The sequence below is a fragment of the Scleropages formosus genome, chromosome 13 (genome assembly GCF_900964775.1).
Source record: "Scleropages formosus chromosome 13, fSclFor1.1, whole genome shotgun sequence".
NCBI lineage: Eukaryota > Metazoa > Chordata > Actinopteri > Osteoglossiformes > Osteoglossidae > Scleropages > Scleropages formosus.
This window is the reverse complement of record NC_041818.1, coordinates 29,573,008-29,592,753: the sequence shown is the minus strand read 5'-3', so window position 1 is coordinate 29,592,753 and position 19,746 is coordinate 29,573,008. Positions and strand designations below refer to the sequence as shown.

Genomic DNA, 19,746 nt, shown 5'->3' with positions numbered 1-19,746 from the left:
TGCTGAGGTCAGCTGGCACGTTGGGGTTTGGGCTTCTCCCAGAGCCTGACCCACAGCGCCACACACAGGGTGAAAACTTGCTGCACACTGCTTCCCCTGAGGTGTACATGTACACTCACACACGCACAGTGGTGTAATCTATTTCTCATATTTATTCAATGCAGCAAATTGTGCAAAATATTGTAGCGCGCTGCACTCTGGGTTCGGATGGGGCGAAGAAGGACACACAGTGTTCATGACGAATGTTTTTTGGAACACAAGGAAATAATGCTCTCGGTCTGAGGTCCCTTTTTCCTCGAGGACCCATAATACTGTCCAAAAGTTTTAGGCACTTGGTTGGAGAAAAAAGCTGAAAAAAGTGAAAATGCTTCCAGCAATAATGCTCTTAATTAATAAACTTCCAACAAAGCTTAGTAACCACCCATTGTCAACAACCACTTGTCCCGAGTGGGGTCGCAGCAGGTTTGGCCAGGTCCCGCTCTCTGGTGGGTCAGGGCTTCGAGTCCTGCTTGGGGTGCCTTTCGGTGGACTAACGTCCCGCCCTGGGTGTGTCCCATACCTTTCCAGCCTTGCTCCCTGTGTTGCCGGGTTAGGCTCCGGTTCACCATGACCCCGTTTGGGACAAGTGGTCTCAGACAGTGTGTGTGTGTGTGTGTGTGTGTGTGTGTGTGTGTGTGTGTGTGTGTGTACTTTCTTTCTTTAATGACATACAAAACCCTGTAATAGTGTAACTTTTTGCAAAAGGAATGCTTGGAAATGTAAAATATGCTCTTTCCCATTGACACTAATGGAGAAGGCATTAAATAACCATCTAAAACAAATATTTTTGTGAAACATCTAAGTACCTAAGACTTTTGCACAGTACAGTACTGTACATCTCAAGCCATACTTCCCAGCCTGCTCGGCACCCCTCAGGCTTTCTCCCTTTTTCCCTAAATACAGTCACCCCCTTATATTCCCTGTAAGTCCCCACAACGGTTAAACAATTACGTTTTACCCATAATTCCACTATTTACAATAAACACATTTTTCTTATCAAGCTCACGGTAATGCAGGTTGTTACAATAGGATTCTTACAGAGATGTACTGGTGATATGTCTATGTCCACGACACACATCTTCTGTTCTTCTCACCACTTGTGCTTCTGTTTGTCGTAGCTCAGCTGTTTTCCTCCTGCTCCATGTCCCTCTGTTTCCTTTTGACTCCTGCTTCTTATATTTGAAACTGGAAATGACTGCAGAACCTCAAGCTCGAAGTTAGCCATGAATAGATCCCTGCAGACAAAGAGGCGTATTTTTATTGTTATTATTCATTCATTTAGCTGATGCTTTTCTCCAAACTGATGAACAGTGTCAAGCCACTTACACTGATTTACCCATTTGTACAGGTGAAGGAAAGATCAGGGGGACTGCAGCAGGAGGTGAGATTTGAACCCAGGTCCTTGTAACTGTAAGATGATGACTTTAAGCACTGTGCCACTTGCTGCCTTACATATTGTATATACGGTACTTGTATACTGTAGAGTGTACTTGGGGAATGGCTGGTAGGGTAGTGGTTAGCGCTTCTGCCTTTGGACCCAAGGGTTGCAGGTTTGAATCGCATCGTCAGCTGTAGTAGCCTTGAGCAAGAAACGTATTCTAGGTTACTCCAGTAGAATTACCCAGCTGCATGAAAGGGTAAAGAATTGTAAGTTTGTAACTGTAATAACTGTAACCTTAACATTGCACAGTAAGTCGCTTTGGAGAAAAGTGTCAGATAAATGAAATGACTTTTGCTGATACATGTAGTTATAAATGAAGACCCCTCTGCTGTCTCCCTCGCTTGTCTCTCAGCTCTCTATTGGGAAGTCACTCATCTCTCTAAAGCCACCTTTCTCTCCCCCTCCGCCCACCAGTGTCCCTGTAATGCAGTGAAGCCTTCCGTTTTTCCCACCATGTCACACACTGCTGCACGTTCAAGATGTATTGAGTAATACGATCGATGAATCGGGGAGAAATCGGTACGAGTTATGTTTTACTCAACTTTTCCTTCTTCACTCAAAGTCCTTCCCCTCCTTTGTCTCTCTCTCTCTGACGAGAGTGTGAGCTGCTGAGACTATAAACAGAATGGAAGTCAGTCGCTCAGCCAGGGAGCTCCAGCGGGTTTCCTCAGACAGGACACGCGGAGAACATTTCTGTGGGATACTTAGTAAAGGAGCAAAGGGCCTCACCACGCAGCTCGGAACGCGTGCCATTCAGTGTGTCATGACCAGCACTTTGGAGAACTGAGTCCTTTTTGCAACGTCTCCCCGCTGCGCTGGTGGTGTGGCTACGTTCTCTTCATCAAAGTCCTTTTAAAATGTCATTACTCAATACTGCCATTACTCTGTCGGTATTGTTGTAGCTGTGAGTAATGGGGACAGCAGTTAAGGAAGCACACAGATGTGTAATGTGAAGGTTGTTGGTTCAAACCTCTGAACTGGGACACCTGAAAATCTTTGGTTGTGCAGATTTACATGCATTCATTTAGCAGGTGCTTTTCCCCAAAGTGATGCACGGCTCTGGGAGAACAACCGTGCATTTCACAGCACGCAAGGAGCCCACGGTGCGATAATTGCCACGTGACAGGCAGTCACGTCCGCTCCCCAGCCGGACTTGCAGCCACACCTGGCGTGGGCTCCCGAGGAGGAAACAAGCACCAGGTGCGACCAATTTGGAGGATTCGAGCGACACCTTAAATCACCAAGAGTGGAGAGAGCAGAGATTGTTGGTCCACCTGGGATTTGTAGATGGTGGCGGATTTTGTTATTTATCGTCGCTTTGTTATTAGGAATAACGGCTCCCGGCGCAGCCACAGAATCACTTGGAGACACTTTGATAATTTATTCATTTAGCACACTGTTTTCTCCAAAGTGACTTAGTACTTAACCCACACCTTTTCACCTAAGCGCACTTACAGTGTTGGATACACCACGGTGTGTACAGCATATAGTGCACAGTATACACACACACACGCACACAGTGGGAAACTTCAGAGTACTAGGGACTGGATCCAAAGTCATTTGTGCTGATGTTGACTCTTGTTTGTAACCACAGTTAAGGTGTGTGTAATTCAGTGGGCAACTCGCTGACTGATACACACTGACACTCTTCCATTGCTTCCACTTGAATTGGGCTTTGAAAAGGCAAAACAGATCCAGTAAAATGTCTGCGTTTATCAATGTGCATGAATTATGGAAAACACACACACACATTTTCAGAACCACTTGTCCCTTACGGGGTCACGGGGAACCGGAGCCTAACCCGGCAACACAGGGCGTAAGGCCAGAGGGGGAGGGGACACACCCAGGACGGGACGCCAGTCCGCCGCAAGGCACCCCAAGCGGGATTCGAACCCCAGACCCACTGGAGAGTAGGACTGCAGTCCAACCCACTGCGCCACCGCACCCCCTCTTATGGAAAACAATCCACTCATTTGTCAGTTGACATTCAGACTGAGCTCCGTCACAGTGTAGCTGTCACACTGACGCTGACAGGCAGAGGACGCTACAGACCAGATGCCGCACTTCATGTGCGTCTGCGTGTTAGCAAAACACGCTGACAGAGTGATAGAAAGTCATTCCTTCCCATCATTCCCTGTTGACAGCTCACATGTTTTAGTGTGATTCCTGTGCCCAGCATCGCTAATGGAAGCATGAAACCACTCGTATAAAGTGTGCTCCTTATTGTGCCTTGGGGAAAACACGGAGAACAAGGAAAACAAACAGGTGGATGTTGCGTTAAATCAAACCAGGACTGTCCCTGGAAGTACAGAATGATGGGCCTGAGGTTATCACTTTTCGAACACGTCAAAAAGATGGTGAACTCTGGAAAAGTTGGAGGAGAAAGAGGAGGATGAGCAGCAACCATGTGCATGGGCTCAATTGCAGTCACAGTGGCTGAAACACAACCAGACAGAAGTTTTAGAGGAAATCCATGTGGCTGAAAAGAGCCAACATCAGCTTGATGGCGCCAAACGACGACGACTTCTATTGCAAAGTGTGGCGCTGATGGTACGAAGCAGTAAACAAAACGCTGAGTGCTGCTGATGCTGAAGGTGTGGGGGGGTTCAGCATTGAGGGTGGAGAAGGATGAATATATAAGAGGATGGAAGGTACTATGGGTCGAGGATGGTGAACCCTCAAGGTTGTTTAGGTCGAAGGAGTTACGAGATCCTTGAGAATTATGTGTCTGCATCCGGATCTCTCCTTCTGCACTCTTTGTATCGTTCTCTGAGATGTCTGTCGCTTTGGAGAAAAGCGTCTGCTCAACGAACGTGTGAAGGTAAGGCTGTGTAGGGTGAAGGCGGAGTCTCGTGAAGGTGGAGCTGCCTCTCGCTCTCAGTCGCTCGGCAGTAACTTTTTTCAGCACTCTGGCACTATGCGGGATTTCTCTTTGTCCTTCACACATTCAGTTATTGATTCTCTCAAACCGCTCCTCCCACCTGGGAGCGGTGACATGCAGAGCGACCGGTCGTCGCCAGGTGTGAGGGGCCGTCGCAGTAATACTGCGTGTATGTTTCCAGGGATGGTGCGGTCACATGCTGCGGTGGTGTGTGAAGCTGTGCAGTGTGTGCTCTCTTACTGCCCGATACTGCTGCTTTAGCTTCACACACTGTCCCCTAGCGGCACCAAGTGACTGCACTCTATTACTCACAATTACGGGGGTTGGGGGGGCTGTCCAGCGCCACAGACATCTCGCAGGCGGACTTCGATGAACCTGGCTTCGAGATGCCCGAAGGTGACGCTCGAGTGGCGGAGTACATCTGCACGTACAGCATAAGGAATGTGACAATATGAACACTCATTCAGGCTCAATAAATTACTGGACACTGAAGTACTGCGGTGTTACGGGAACAGAGTAAGTGCAAAGCGGGAAGAAAATGCAATAAATACTACACTCATCGTACAATCTAAGTAATCTGAGGAAGTGGAAAGAGCAGTGAGACTAAATATAAAAAGGAGCGACAGGCAGCATTTCAGTGCAGAAATGTGTTTCCATTGATGCTACAGGAACACGGCTTTCTAGTCCAAGGCTCAGGGCTCTGTGTTGGAGCGAGGGACCGTTCGGGATTCCTCTTTGTCTCCGACTTAACTGTGGGAACTGAAGTCCGTCACTGACACCTGAAGCGGATGCAACAGCCGAGAGGCTGGAGAGCTGCAGGGATTGCTAAAAAACGCTCTGTTTTTCACCGATTCCCTGAAAGCTGCACCCTGTGCGTCATACAGCGCTAGAGGATCCCTGGAGTTCGCGTTTCCCTCCCGCTTCCAGGTGTGTCACTGCCGGGCCTTCTCAGGTTCGCCAAACAACTTGGATCAGCACTTGCGAATGGTCTGCATGGTGCTGGACAGGTGAATGGTCTGGATGGAGAACTACACAAACGTGGTGCTGATACACATGAGGAGGAAATGCTAGTGACATTTTGAGTGTGTATCTTTGTGTCTCCAAGCACATGTGCTTTAGTGGGGGAGTGAACTACATAATTCCAATGATGAGGGCACATGACATCCTGACAGCATGTCGCTTCCAGTCTGTTGCTCTATATAATGCTCTGGACATAACACACACACACACACACACACACACACACACACACACACACGTACACGTGCGTGCGTGCGCATTCATAAATCCCGTATTCCCCGTTCTTTGCTCTTGTCATTTGTTTCAGACTTTTATCTTCATGTGCCCCTACTAGTGATGTCAGTTGCCTGGCAACCAAGCTATCAGAGCCATTGTTTCCATGACAACGTGGGAACAAGCAGGAGATGGTGAAGGAAGCAAGCAGGGAAATGGGAAGAGTGAAAGAAGGACATGGCCGGGGTGGTGGGCTCAGGGGATAACAGACGGTGAGCAGAGGGATGGCAAGAGGAGGACACATCCAGAGAGCAATGGAGGAAAGCAGGAATGAGACAGCGAGAGACAGGAAGTTCAGTGCAGCTACGGATCTGCCCGTCGCAGTGTGGGGCGGCCAAGCGGCTGAGGGACTTCGGTTACTTAGATGGACAAGTTCTTCGTCACCCCGCAGGCACCCGGTCCACTGTGAGACCCACTCCACTTCTCTCCATGACCGTGTCATTTGTCTGTGTGGAACTCGACCAGTTGTGGAAATCACAACGTGGAAACGTCTCTGAGTGGACACGTCTCAAAGGGCACGTCACTCAAAATGATTTGTACTGAAAGCCCCACCCTTATCCTGTAGGTGAACTTCACTGAACATCTTACTTGTTCAATAAAGATATACTCTATTGGTCTTTATATCATGTAAAATCAAACGAGAGTTATTTTGCTGATGCTGCGGCACTAAGTGATTGATGTGTTCAAGCGCTCTTCTCCAGCTCTCTACGACTTCAGTCGTGTTGATTCTCACATTCGACGTAAATAAATCACAGCCGTTTACCTGGCAGGTGCCTCTGTCTGAATCCAAGAAATATCGTAAAAGTGGACAGTATTTGTGTCTTTCTGTCCGTCCAAATGGTCGCTGCGGTGTGTGCGTTGGAGTGTCTGTCATTAGGAAACCAGAATTTTCACAGTATTTCATTAATAACAGCTCCACTACACAAGTCGTGATGGATGTAGTGAGACGTGAAGATTCAGTTCCTCTTGTCGTCCTTTGGACTCATCTCAGCAACAGGAAGTGAAAAAGTGTGACAGCCTATATAGTATTCATGTAGCTCTGTTCTTCAGATGCACTTAAAATAGCAGGTGTCAAGTGTCCTCAGCCTGGGAGACAGGGGCAAGGGAAATGGTGCGTGTGTGTGTGTGTGTGTGTGTGTGTTAGGGTTAGGGTTAGGGTTAGGGTACACAATACGCTTATGTTTGGTCCATTAGTTTGGTCTGCTTCCTGGGCCCATTTGGTATCATCTACTGTATGGCACAGGCTTGACTGACATTTTTCCTTCTTTATTTTCTGCAATCCTGGTCTCTTTCCGGAATGTACTGTGTGGTCCAGGTCCCCACTGCACTCATCACTCCTTCTGTTGGGGTTCTAGGGAGACCTCTGGCCAAAAGGACAATTTCATGGATGGTTTGATGGCTGATGGTATTAAGGGCAGAAACCTGAACCACATCCTTCATGTGTTTGGAGTTTCATGCCAGTGCATCATCTTGAGGACATTAACAATGTAAATGCTGAGCTTCATCGCCACTCCCAGCCCCCTCAGAGGGGATCTGATATCAGGCCTTCTATCAGCACCGCTCCACTGGACCCCCTGTCTTCCCATTTGTCTTCTGTGTCCTGAGCCTGGACACCCCCTGCACTCCTGGGCTCCAGTTCCCATCTGCCCTGCTGGGAACACCTGTGTGTCTTTGCAGTTCAGTCAGCAGGACTCTGGGCTCCATGTGGGACACACACCTGTGTGTTATATGACCTGTCCATATGATGGAGCCACAAAGTAAGTTGCTTTAGGAAAGGTATGTGTCAAAACTCGTGTTTCCTAGTGGGGTAGATCTGAACACGGAACCAAGTGGACATGTGTTCCAGCCCTAATGTTTTCTTTGAGTTTCTGCCTCTGTGTTAGTGAAGGATGACATGGTGGAGATGTCTCCTCCAATCCCTGGTCAGAATGCGCTGTACTGTGTTCACCTGACATCTCAAAACCAACTCTTCCATGAAAACTTCACATCCCACCCGCTGAAGTTGTGTCTGTTTGAAGAGTGTACAGGTTTAACCAGAGTATGTGTGTGTGTGTGTGTGTGTGTGTGTGTGTGTGCGGACACGCCTATGGCACTGATTCCAGGGTATGATTGTAGGAAATGGCTGGACGTGGTCCTCTATGTGTGTCCAGACAAGGCTGACATCTGTTTAGAGATGAAACACCATCTGAAACGAGCGCTACACGCAGTGTGTCTTCTCTGTGCACCTCCAGGACAACATGGGACATGTCCCCTTCCTGTAGAGCACGTCTGCTGGACGTTCTCTAATCCGCCTCCTTTCCCTCCCTCATTTTCTCACCTTCTGCTTTTGACCCTGTGTCTCCCTGCAGCACATCGTTCTCTTGCCACCTTTCAGAACGTGACTGACACACACACACACACACACACACACACACACACACACACACACACACAGGGTGGTGCAGGGTTAGGGTTAGGGTTATGGTGCAGGGTTGCAGATGTGGTGCCCTGTACCAGGCTTCACCTCCAACAGGGGCCAAAAGTCATTGTCTGCAGTGGTCGGTTTCAGATTAAAGGTGTGAAGAGAAAGCAAATCAGTTCCTACAGAAGCTGCGGTGGAACATCCCTCTCGTCAAGTGTGTGCGTTTAACACCTGTCCCGGTAAAGACACCCCTGCAGGCTGTCCTCATGTGTACCTCTCAAGTCCAGCTGGTCATCACAAGGGTGGTGTGGTGGCACAGCCAGAAGAGCTCCTGTCTCACAGCACCTGGGTGGTGTGAGGGGACGTGGGTTGGATCCCCACTTAGTCTGTGTGGAGTTCACATGTTCTCTCCAGGTGCTCTGGTTTCCTCTCACAGTCCAACAACATGCTGTTCAGATGGACTGGTGACTATAAAGTCACCTGCAGTGTGAGAAAGAAAGTGTGTTTCACTAGTTTATGAATGAGTGACTCATTGTAAGTAGTGTATCTAGCAGTGTAAACTACCCTGGTAAGAAAGGTGTGTGTTGGGAACACTGCACAGTGTTCACTGAAAGTTGCTTTGGAGGAAAGGTACCTTTTAATGAATAAATTTTAATGTCTCTGCTCACCCATGATGTTGTGCTGAGCTCTCTGTCTTGTTGTTCAGAAATACAGGTACCAGGATGAGGAGACCCCCCCACTGGAGCACAGCCCCGCCCACCTGGCCCCCGGGAAGAGCGGAGAGCTGATGCATGTGAGCAACAAGAGCCTGACCCCTCTAGATGGAACACATGGCTACGCCCCCCACACACACCTGTCGCCCATCAAGGTATGGCTGTGCACCTCAAAACACACACACACACACACACACACACACGTAGCGAGGACATCACCTGTTCATTCCAGTTATTCTTGCTTGTGTTTCTTCAACCTTCCCTGTTTTGTCGATCCAGTTCACTGGAAAACATTTTGCTGCTTTTAATGAAACTGCTGTACTCTGGAACAACCTGGGTTCGAGTCCTAAATTTTGCAACAGTACTCACCCTGAGTAAAAATGACCCTGCCAAATAGATAGCTAAATCAGGGTGAGCGGCTCAGTGTACAAACATTGTGAGTCAAGTTGGATCAATGAGTCAGATAAATAAGCAATAATTGTGAACTTGATTTGTGCCACCACTAACTGTGAGCTCTCCACTCTTCTTTGTTTACATTAATCCATTTCTCTAACACTTTTCTCTAAAGTGACTTACATTGATATGGTATTGTTTTTACAACTATTAACCCATTTACACAGCTGGTAATTTTACTAGAGCAATTTAGGGTAAGTATCTTGCTCAAGGGCACTACAGCTGGAGGTGGGATTTGAACCTATAACTTTAGGGTCTAAAGGCAGCAGCTCTAACCACTACATTTCCAGCTATCCCTTGTATCACATCAGTCTCTGAGGGTTGAGACCCTCACAGGTCCTCCTTCACACCCGGCTGCAGCTGAGCAGTTCAGTGCCTCACTGGTTCCTTCTGTGAATCTCTCACACACACACAATTCCCCCTCCACTGGTGCTCCTCCTGCTGTTCTCTCACATTATGGACAAGGACCAACACTGTATAGTGATGCATGCTGGACATTTTTCCTCTTGCAGACTGAGAGCTTCATCAGGAATTTTAGTCTTAATATCACATGGGCCACACGCAGAGTTTTGTGCGATGCACCAGCGCCCCCACGTGTTCATGGAGGAAATGCCCCCCTCTTCTCAGCATGGAGCTGATGCACTGTTTCCATTTACATTACTTCACTTAGCAGACAGTTTTGTCCAAAGCAACTTCCAATGAACTCTGTGTAGTGTTATCAGCCCACACACCTTATTCACCAGGGTAACTTACACTGCTAGTACTGTACAGTACTTACAATGGAACACACTCTCCATGAGCCTGAAACACTGTGGGTGATTTAGTCACCAATGTACCAGAATAATGTCTTTGGAGTGTGGCAGGAAACCAGAGCTTCGAGAGGAAACCCATGCAGACACAGGGAGAACATGCAAACTCCACACAGACTGAGCGGGGATTGAACCCATGTCCTCTCACACCACCCACATGCTGTGAGACAGCAGCGCTACCGTGCTGGGTATGGGTAACATTCTTTCTTCTGCTTCTTCTTCTTCTTCTTCTTCTTCTTCTTCTTCTTCTTCTTCTTCTTCTTCTTCTTCTTCTTCAAACATAGTACCAAGCAGCTGTACAGATGGTCCCCTCTATATGGCATCCCACATGTGTTGTTCTGCAGACCTGGTTATGAAAAGTGTTTCTCGAGAAAATATTGCAGTTATTCGATCCATAACAAGTGATTCCTGTCCGTTAAGTGAGGGGTCCCTGTGACTCCCTGAAAGCGGCAGCACATCTTTAAAATTAAATGTAGGAAAATGAATGTTACTCTCTGTTGTAAATGGACTTAAAAGTCTTTTTTAACCTGCAGGGGGCGTGGTGGCACAGCAGGTTTGACCGGGTCCTGCTCTCTGGTGGGTCTGGGGTTCAAGTCCTGCTTGGGGTGCCTCATGATGGACTGGCATCCCATCCTGGGTGTGTTTCCCCCCCTCCTCCAGCCTTGTGACCTGTGTTGCTGGGTTAGGCTCCAGCTCGCTGCAGCCCCACTTGGGATAAGCGGCTTTTATGTGCGTGTGTCTTTTTTTAACCTAGAAGACTCATGGGAGGTCAGCTACTGGCGCTTGGACCCCCAGAGTTTTTTACTTTTCTACTACAGCACAGTGCTCTATGTGTTCTGTTTTTGGGTCCTCCCAGGTTAATCATGACGTCCCGTCGCGGTGCTACGCTTGTCTGTCTTTCACCACAATCCCCCCTTTTTGTCATTCCTCGTCACTGCTCATCAGGCCATCTCTCATTTCTTAGTGTTGCTTTGGAGTCAGCTGGTGACTGATGAGTGACGACTGGCTTCAGCGCGGCTCTGTGCGACGCCGTGGCCTTTTCCTTCCATTCACCCTACTGTCTCCTGCTGTGGTGTTTTGCAGCCGGTGTTGATGTCCACTGGCCACACCCCTCTCTACACGTCCGCAGCGTCCACTCTGGTAAGCATCTCTCGACCCGGAGCCTTCGATCATCTTGTCGGTGGAGCCATAGTGCCTCTTCGGGAGGGTTTTTCCTCGTTCTGGCTGTGAATCATCGTCTCACTGTTAGGACTCTCATAGTCAGACTGTCCTGACAAGCTCAATGGTGTCTTCCTCACATATGTCTGCAATTAAGGGTCATGACCGTTGGTCATCTGGTCAGTGTTACTGAGTTACATCCATGTTCTCACTCACTGTCAGCGTTCTGCAGGACTTTACCTCCAGTTCCACTGTACCTTGGTTTACCTTGGTTTTGCACTCATTTTCCATTCCTGTTGTCCTTAAACATTATGAGCACTTCTGGAAATGAGCTGGTTAGCAGTTTGTTTGGTAAATTCATGACCGCACAGTATTGTGGCTGAAAAAGTGTGCTGTTCACGTATATTCGGTTTGTTGTGTGTGTCTCAGGAGTGTTTCATGCCGTCATCTTTACGATGCCACCTGGCGCCCTTTGTGTTCCTGCGTTTATTCCAGAATAGAATTTCACTCCTTCATTCACTGAGTGATCAATGCGGTAAATATCCAGCCCTGCTTCTCAAGGGTTTCTCAGGCTGTATGTGATCACCGAAGAGTCAGGAGACCAAAAAATTGTGCCGTTTTCAAGGAAGAAAGGAAAAAAAGCTGTGTGGCTCTTATCTGTGAAACAAGTTGTGTCTCTGTCGATGGTCTTGAATTTAGTGAGGGGCTGCAGGAGAGACTTTCACTATTTGTAGAACATTTACGTACTGTATATACACTAATGATACACTGTAGATTTACATTTACTCATTCAGCTGACACTTTTCTCCAAATTGACTTACAGTGTTAGTGTACCTATAATTATTTACCTTTTTCTACAGCTGGGTTATGTTACTGGAGCAATTTTAGGGTAACTCCCTTACTCAAAGGGTACTACAGCCAAATGAAGGGGTTGAACCTGCAACCTGTGGATCCAAAGGCACTGTGCTATCGGCACGGTTGGAGCAGTGGCCTTGGCCGGCTCCCGCTCTCTGGCGGGGCTGGGGTTCGAGTCCTGCTTGGGGTGCCTTCTGATGGACTGGCATCCCAGCTTGGGTGTGTCCCCTCCCCTTCCAGAAGGTTGGAAGCCATACTGGATGATAACAACAGCAGTCAAATTTCTTGCAGAAGAAACAGGGGAGACTTCCAGAAGTTCAGTGCCACCGCAGTGCTTTTCTGAGGAAACAGACAGATACTTTTTGAAGGAATGTGTGGAATAACCTGCACGGAAGACTGTAGAAAACCTAACAAGCTTCAGAAACAGCTGGTAAGTTGTGCTTAGATGAAAGTTCCTAATGAATGATGAGAGAGAGATGTGGAGGTGGGGGGGGGGTGTTACACAGAAGAAGGGAGTGGAAGGAGCACCAGCTCGAAGGTGCAGGGCCAACTGGAGAGTGGGGACTGGAGAGATTATAATGATTTAGAGATGAAGAGATGATGACGAGTAGGGGCGCGGTGGCGCAGTGGGTTGGACCACAGTCCTGCTCTCCAGTGGGTCTGGGGTTCGAGTCCCGCTTGGGGTGCCTTGCGGCGGACTGGCGTCCCGTCCTGGGTGTGTCCCCTTCCCCCTCCGGCCTTACGCCCTGTGTTACCGGGTTAGGCTCCGGTTCCCCGTGACCCCGTATGGGACAAGCGGTTCTGAAAATGTGTGTGAGATGATGATGATGATGCCGGAGAAGCTTCTTCTCTCACCCCCAGAGGGAGTCGTTCACGCTCGGTCACTGCTTCGTTTTGAGTGGTGCAGAATTCCGTTTTTTGGGGTGTCATTGTGTAGATTTTTGGTGAAATATGATGGATATCCTGTGGTTTGCTAGCGGTCGCTCTGTCTTTTTCTTCGTCAGTAAATCTTTACATCAAAACACTCCAAAGTCAGTTAATGATCCTGTGCTGTTTCGTGTGCCTGTACTGTTACTGGTACATACAGTTACAGTTTACCGCTAGAGAGTGTAAAACCAGTGCCTGTAAATAAATCAGAATAATAAATGTGTGAATTTCCAAGTAAATTAATTTAAAGCACTCCACTTTTGTTAACCAGATATGTTTTTATGTCAAAATTGATACAAATGTAACAGTTTCTTTTTTTTTTAACTGCACTGTTGTGTTTCACTGGTCTTGGGTGTTATGTCTGAATGGAATCGAGGTTCACCTGGAGTTGACCTGTACTGGAGGTGTGCTCTGTCACCTGGAGTTCACCTGTGCTGGAGGTGAGCTCTGTTACCTGGAGTTGACCTGTACTGGAGGTGAGCTCTGTTACCTGGAGTTGACCTGTACTGGAGGTGTGCTCTGTTACCTGGAGTTCACCTGTCCTGGAGGTGTGCTCTGTCACCTGGAGTTGACCTGTCCTGGAGGTGAGCTCTGTTACCTGGAGTTCACCTGTACTGGAGGTGAGCTCTGTCACCTGGAGTTCACCTGTGCTGGAGGTGAGCTCTGTTACCTGGAGTTCACCTGTACTGGAGGTGTGCTCTGTTACCTGGAGTTCACCTGTCCTGGAGGTGTGCTCTGTCACCTGGAGTTCACCTGTCCTGGAGGTGAGCTCTGTTACCTGGAGTTCACCTGTCCTGGAGGTGAGCTCTGTTACCTGGAGTTCACCTGTACTGGAGGTGTGCTCTGTCACCTGGAGTTCACCTGTCCTGGAGGTGAGCTCTGTTACCTGGAGTTCACCTGTACTGGAGGTGAGCTCTGTTACCTGGAGTTCACCTGTACTGGAGGTGTGCTCTGTTACCTGGAGTTCACCTGTCCTGGAGGTGTGCTCTGTCACCTGGAGTTCACCTGTCCTGGAGGTGAGCTCTGTTACCTGGAGTTGACCTGTACTGGAAATGTGGACGGGGCGGGACAGAGGAACAGGCAGCAGTTGGACACCTTTCCACAGTGCACATGAGCAGTGTACGTGATTTGGGGTTGTGTGTTTTCCACTGTGGGCCACACTTTGTGTGTGCGTGTGTGTGTGTGTGTGTGTGTGTGTGTGTGTGTGTGTGTGTGTCCATGCAGCTACATGCCTCTTCAGTCACCTTGGCAACCTTATTTTTCTGAAGAGTGGTTAGTGTGAAGCAGTGAGAAGGTGGAGAAGCCAGTGAATCTGCCAGGAAAGTCCCAAGTGTATTTTTCTAATAGAGCATCATACATGAACTGAAAGTGTGTGATGACTGTGGTGACAATATGGAGAGCATCAGGACCTCACTGTGATCATCTTCTGGCCTTTGGGAGAGAGACAAGAACAAGCTGATGGCAATCTGTACCATGGGTACCTTGGGGTGGAAGGTGAGAGGTGTGGTGGACAGGAAGAGCTCCGGGAGGAGATTGAACGTTCCAGCTGGAGATGAGGAGGTCTAGGAGGAGAGATGGAGGTTCAGTCAGTGAACAGGTAAAAGAAACTGAGTGAAGTCACTACTCATCTGTTTATTTACAGATTTTCCAAACTTATTTCACAATATCTGCTCTTGACTGTAATTGAATGAAATTTAATACTGTACCATTGTAGTGAGAAGGGAAACCTGAGTGATCAAGATCTCCACTGACCCATATGGTCCTCCAAGGATCTGTAACCTGCAGGGCCTTCAGCCACAGTGCTGAAGGCTGTTCTGAAGGGTGTAGGTTTCAGTCCCAGGAAGAAAAACACATTGTAGAAGCGTGAAGAGATGAAGGAATGGGTCTGTGTGCGTGTGTGTGTGTGTGCGTGTGTGTGTTTGTTTGTGCACATTTTTGTGTGTGTTTTTACAGCCATCTCAGCACTGGGAGGAAGACAGAACTGAAAGAACGGTGGTTTTGGCTCTTCTCCGAGCCCTGCTGGGGGGGCAGTATCGTTTCACCAAGGTCCTCCTCCACTGGTGCTTTGGCTCCCCCTGCTGGCGCGGTGGTCTAACGGACGTCTTTTGTTTATTCTGTCTCTGTTGTGTCTCCCCCTCCAGGCTCACACCCCTCCAGTGGTTGTTAACACTGAAACTCTTGATGGCTCTCCCTACGTAAGGATTATATTTCTCCTTTTCTTTCTTTCTTTCTTTCTTTCTTTCTTTCTTTCTGTCACCTCTCTCTTTCCTGTAATCTTCCTTCTCTGTGTTTCTGATGGTCTTCGTTTGGTTGCTCTCGGTCCTTCCACTTCTTCTGCTCTCGCTGTTTCTTTCCTTTCTGTCTCTGTCTGCCTTCTGCTCACACACACTGTGCGTCTCCACGCTGCCGCATCGCCCCGCTTCCTCAGGGCCATTTAGCCTCTTGATGAAGGCAGCAGCTCGTGTTCGTTGACGGTCACAGAGGATCCTCACTCTCCTCCGCCGTGTCTGCCGCTGCTCTCTGCTCTCTCCCCCCTTTCCAGGGTTTGCTCCGACGATGATGTTGTGCAGGATGTCCCCGGTCTCTGCCAGCGATCTACCGTCCAATGGCCCCTTTCTGAGCGCAAATATCCTTCCGGGCTTTTCCGGCATGTGTGCGTTGGGGCCGTTGGGCGGCGTCGCTGCAGTAATACTGCGCTCACAGCCCTTGTTCTGGCGCCAGCTGCACCTCCACCACCTCATCTGCACGTGGCAGCAGTGCCCTATGGGGCTCGTATCTCTCAAAGAAAGGATGTGCGTAACCTGGCAGGAGCCACCGCTGGGATCGCTGACCTGGTCTCTTACACGTCTCCACGACCTCTTGCTCCTTTGTTTGCTCCACGCAGCGAGAGAAGAGTTTCTCTTTGGAGGTTCTTAGTAGGAGACGCACAGGGCGAGAGCCTTACAAACAGCACGCCGTTTCTCCGCTTCCCCGGCACTTCAGACTCAGAGCCGTGCTGCGTGCCATGTGCCGTGTGGCTCGTGGCGTGGGGCATGTGCTGTGTAGACCAGCCTGGGAGTGACGCAACCTCAGCCAGTTGCGTGGTCAATGCTCCGGAGTTTCTTCTCCTCATCCGTGCGGTTCGTCTCATGCGGTGCGAAGGTTGGATTCCGGGAACGAGCACTTTACAGGCGCAGCGAAGACCTCAGCTCGCACCTGGGCCACTTGGCCCGCTGTCCTCTGCTCCTTGACACTAAATGTGTTCTCAGCACGGCAGCACTGTGCCGCCATGTAACCGTGAGACCTGCTACACTTCCTGCCCCCTTCTACAAACCGAAAGCTTTGGCAGGTGTTCTTCTTGGTTTCTCATACACACACACACACACCAGTCAGAGCAATAACAACCCAAAGATGTTCCTGCATTTCTCTTTCACTATTTTTCCCTCTGTTCATCCTTCATCTCTGTTCTCTTTGGATCTCTGTCCACCTCTGCGTCCCTCAGCCTCCTGGGTGGCGGTGGTGGTGGTGGTAGGGGAGGGGGTGTGAGTGGGGCACCTGGACGAGCTCTGCTCTCTCTCCGTCGTCTCTATCACTAACAGGTCTGTGGTGTCCATATAGAGCCACACCTTCAAAGGGCCGAGTGGCCGTACTTCTGCGCGGTCAAAGCAGGGGGTGCATTTTTGTGCCGTGCTTCTACTTGTGTCGGGGGAGGAAACCTGGTTCAAGTGCCTGTAGGCTCGCGTGTTTGTGTGTGTATGTGTGTCTATGGAGTTCTCTCTTTGTGTTTGTTGTTGTGAGTGTTTCTCTGCAGTGTTCCATGCAGTCACATGTGTTGAGTGTCCTTTGAGTGTGCATCGGTGTCTGTTGAGTGTATGTTGTGCGTGTGTAGTGTGTGTGTTGTGTGTGTGTTGTGTGTGTGGGGCATTTTCTCTCTCACTTGTTTCAGCCCAGATATTTAACCATAACCCTCTTTCCACAAACGGCTGCTTCTACTCACTGATCTTTGAACACCCCCCCCCGTCTGTCTCTCTGTCTCTGTGCGTTAGGTGAACGGGACCGACGGAGAGGTGGAGTACGAGGAGATCACGCTGGAGCGGGTAAGACACCAACCTGAGGCCAGTGGCAAACCTGCATGTTTGTGAGTTATACCTTCAGCTCTGGTCAGCAGAGACATTGAGGAGGAAGAAGCAGTTTTAAATGAGACCTTTGTGGTTCCAGGGGGATGATGAACAGATCACTGCTTCTGATGATGATGATGATGGTGGTGGTGGTTTACATGGTTCACATGTGATCATCATCATCATCATCATTAAATCAGTGACCACCGGATCAAACACTGGTCAGATTGTCATTGGAAACCATCATGTTCAGGCTCTGCGTGCAGGGTAATCAGAGTAAAACACAGAGTAACTGGTAAAACTGTCTTTCTGTCACTTAGTTGTCCCACTCGTTCATCATATTGCAACTGTGCGTGATGCTGGAAAAAGACAGTTTCTGTGTATTGTGTTTTCCTCTCTGCTGTTGTGATTTTGTATGTGCACGTGTGTGTGTGTGTGTGTGTGTGTGTGTGTGAGGGACTGTAGGGGACATCAGGTCTGGGCTTCAGCATCGCCGGGGGCACAGACAACCCTCACATTGGTGATGACTCAAGCATCTTCATCACCAAAATTATCCCAGGAGGAGCAGCTGCCCAGGACGGCCGACTCAGGTAGCTCCAGCGATGACCCTACTGGTGTTCCTCACCGATGAGCTCCACCGGTGTTCCTTCCCTTCTCGCTGTGCTGTGCACCTTCGCCAGTCTCCTGTAGTGCAATGTCAGTGCTGCTGATCAGACCACTTCGCTTCACCTTTGGCCTGAAACTCTTTTTCACCTACATGGTTTATATATTCTCCATGGTCTTCATGGTCTACATGCTCTAAATGGTCTCCATGGTCCAAGTGGTGTACATGGTGTATGTGGTATGCATGATATACATGGCATACGTCTATGGTCTTCAGTGATAAGCTGCCCTTTCTTTTTTAGTTGGTTTTATAATCAGAACAGGGTCACAGCAACAAGCAGGTAGAAACAGCACACTGAGAAGTTGCAGAAATGTTCACCTATGTATGTACAGTGAGGGTTTAGGGTCAGAGCCATCAGGTTCTGGATCAGCCAACGGGTCTGATCATGTTACACTTTCTAATAACTTCCAAAAGGGTGTCCACACATTCCCAAATTGGCATTTAGAACGGTCCTGCAAATGAAATGCCAGTTTTTAAATTGGGAGACATTTAAACACTTTGGTCATTGTGATTCAGTCCAGGAGGCTTAGAGCAAATGTGCCAAAGGGCTTGGAGGGGTCCTGTTTTGAGACTTTGAGAAGACCTGTGAACCCGAATTTCTGCCTGGCCTCAGCCAGTGGCGTCAGAGCCCCGTGATTTCTGGCAGTTGCTTTTTCTCATGTTGCTCCACTCTGCTTCAGACTCATATCCGAGCGACTTGCCCGCTGTGTTCGCTTGTCCATTATGTTGAGCACACCCACAACGAATGTCATGCCTACCAGCTTGTCCAGAAGTCCAGATCTGCACAAAGTCTTGAGTGATTCCAGCTTGGGTTCCCGCCAGTGAAACTCCCCAGGAGAAACGCGGTACACCGACCGTGGTGACTGCTCTGGTGACCTTCTGTCCAGGACTACTGATGGTGTTGATTCTTCCCAAAGACACCCCGAGATCCGTGGGTGGGTGGCTCTGCTCCTGCTTCCACACACCTCCACGCGGACTCTCTGAGACAAACGCTCTGCTGGTCTCATGTGCGAAAACGTCCATGTCCTCAGAGCAGAGCAGCGCCACATTGAGAAGCTCATTTTTCTTCCTGACACCTTTTGAAAGTCAGAATGTGACATGAAACCAAAGATCTATTGTTGGGACAGAGTTGCTGCTGTTTTTGTTCGTTCAGGGTGTTTTCGTGGCCCCGCTACCGAGCGTGTTTGCCATGATGGAGAACGTGTCAACGGTCGGACGTGAGCCACGGGCGCGCGTGTGTTTCAGGGTGAACGACAGCATCCTGTTTGTAAACGATGCGGACGTGAGGGAGGTGACACACACCCAAGCCGTGGAGGCCCTGAAGGAGGCGGGAGCGATCGTTCGCCTCTACGTGATGCGCAGGAAACCACTGGCCGAGAAGATCACCGAGATCAAGCTCATCAAGGGCCCGAAAGGTGAGGCCAGAGGCCATACTTGCGCGTGTGTGTGTATGTGTGTGTGTGTGTGTGTGTGTGTGTGTGTGTGTGTGAAGACAATGTGTTCACACAAGCTTTTTCCACATAATAATTTCCCTTGTGGGATCTATCTATCTATCTATCTATCATCTATCTATCTATGTGTGTAATGTGTGTGTGACATGCGTGAGCTGTCCTCCCATGCCTCTCACGTTTGTCCTCCAGGCCTGGGCTTCAGCATCGCCGGTGGGATGGGCAACCAGCACGTCCCCGGCGACAACAGCATCTACGTGACCAAGATCATCGAGGGGGGGGGCCGCGCACAAGGATGGACGCCTCCAGATTGGGGACAAAATACTGGCTGTGAGTCCACACACTCGCTGTTGCCGCGTTTTGTCAAACGTCCACTGACTTGAAGTGGAAACCAAAGCCACATGGATGGGTGTAAGGAGTTCATCTCTTGTGTGGTGCTCTTATGGTACGTTACTTCACTTAGCAGACACTTCCTCAGAGCGACTCTCAATGAATTCTGTTTAGTGTTATGAGCCCACACACCGTGGTAAATTACACTGCTAAATACACTACTTACGATGGGTCACT

The 19,746-nt window shown here is 49.1% G+C and overlaps 1 pseudogene; it reads left to right on the top strand.

Annotated features, from left to right (window-relative positions):
• Window positions 1-19,746, top strand: part of LOC108923194 (disks large homolog 4-like) — a 34,089-nt pseudogene that overhangs the window by 8,131 nt on the left and 6,212 nt on the right.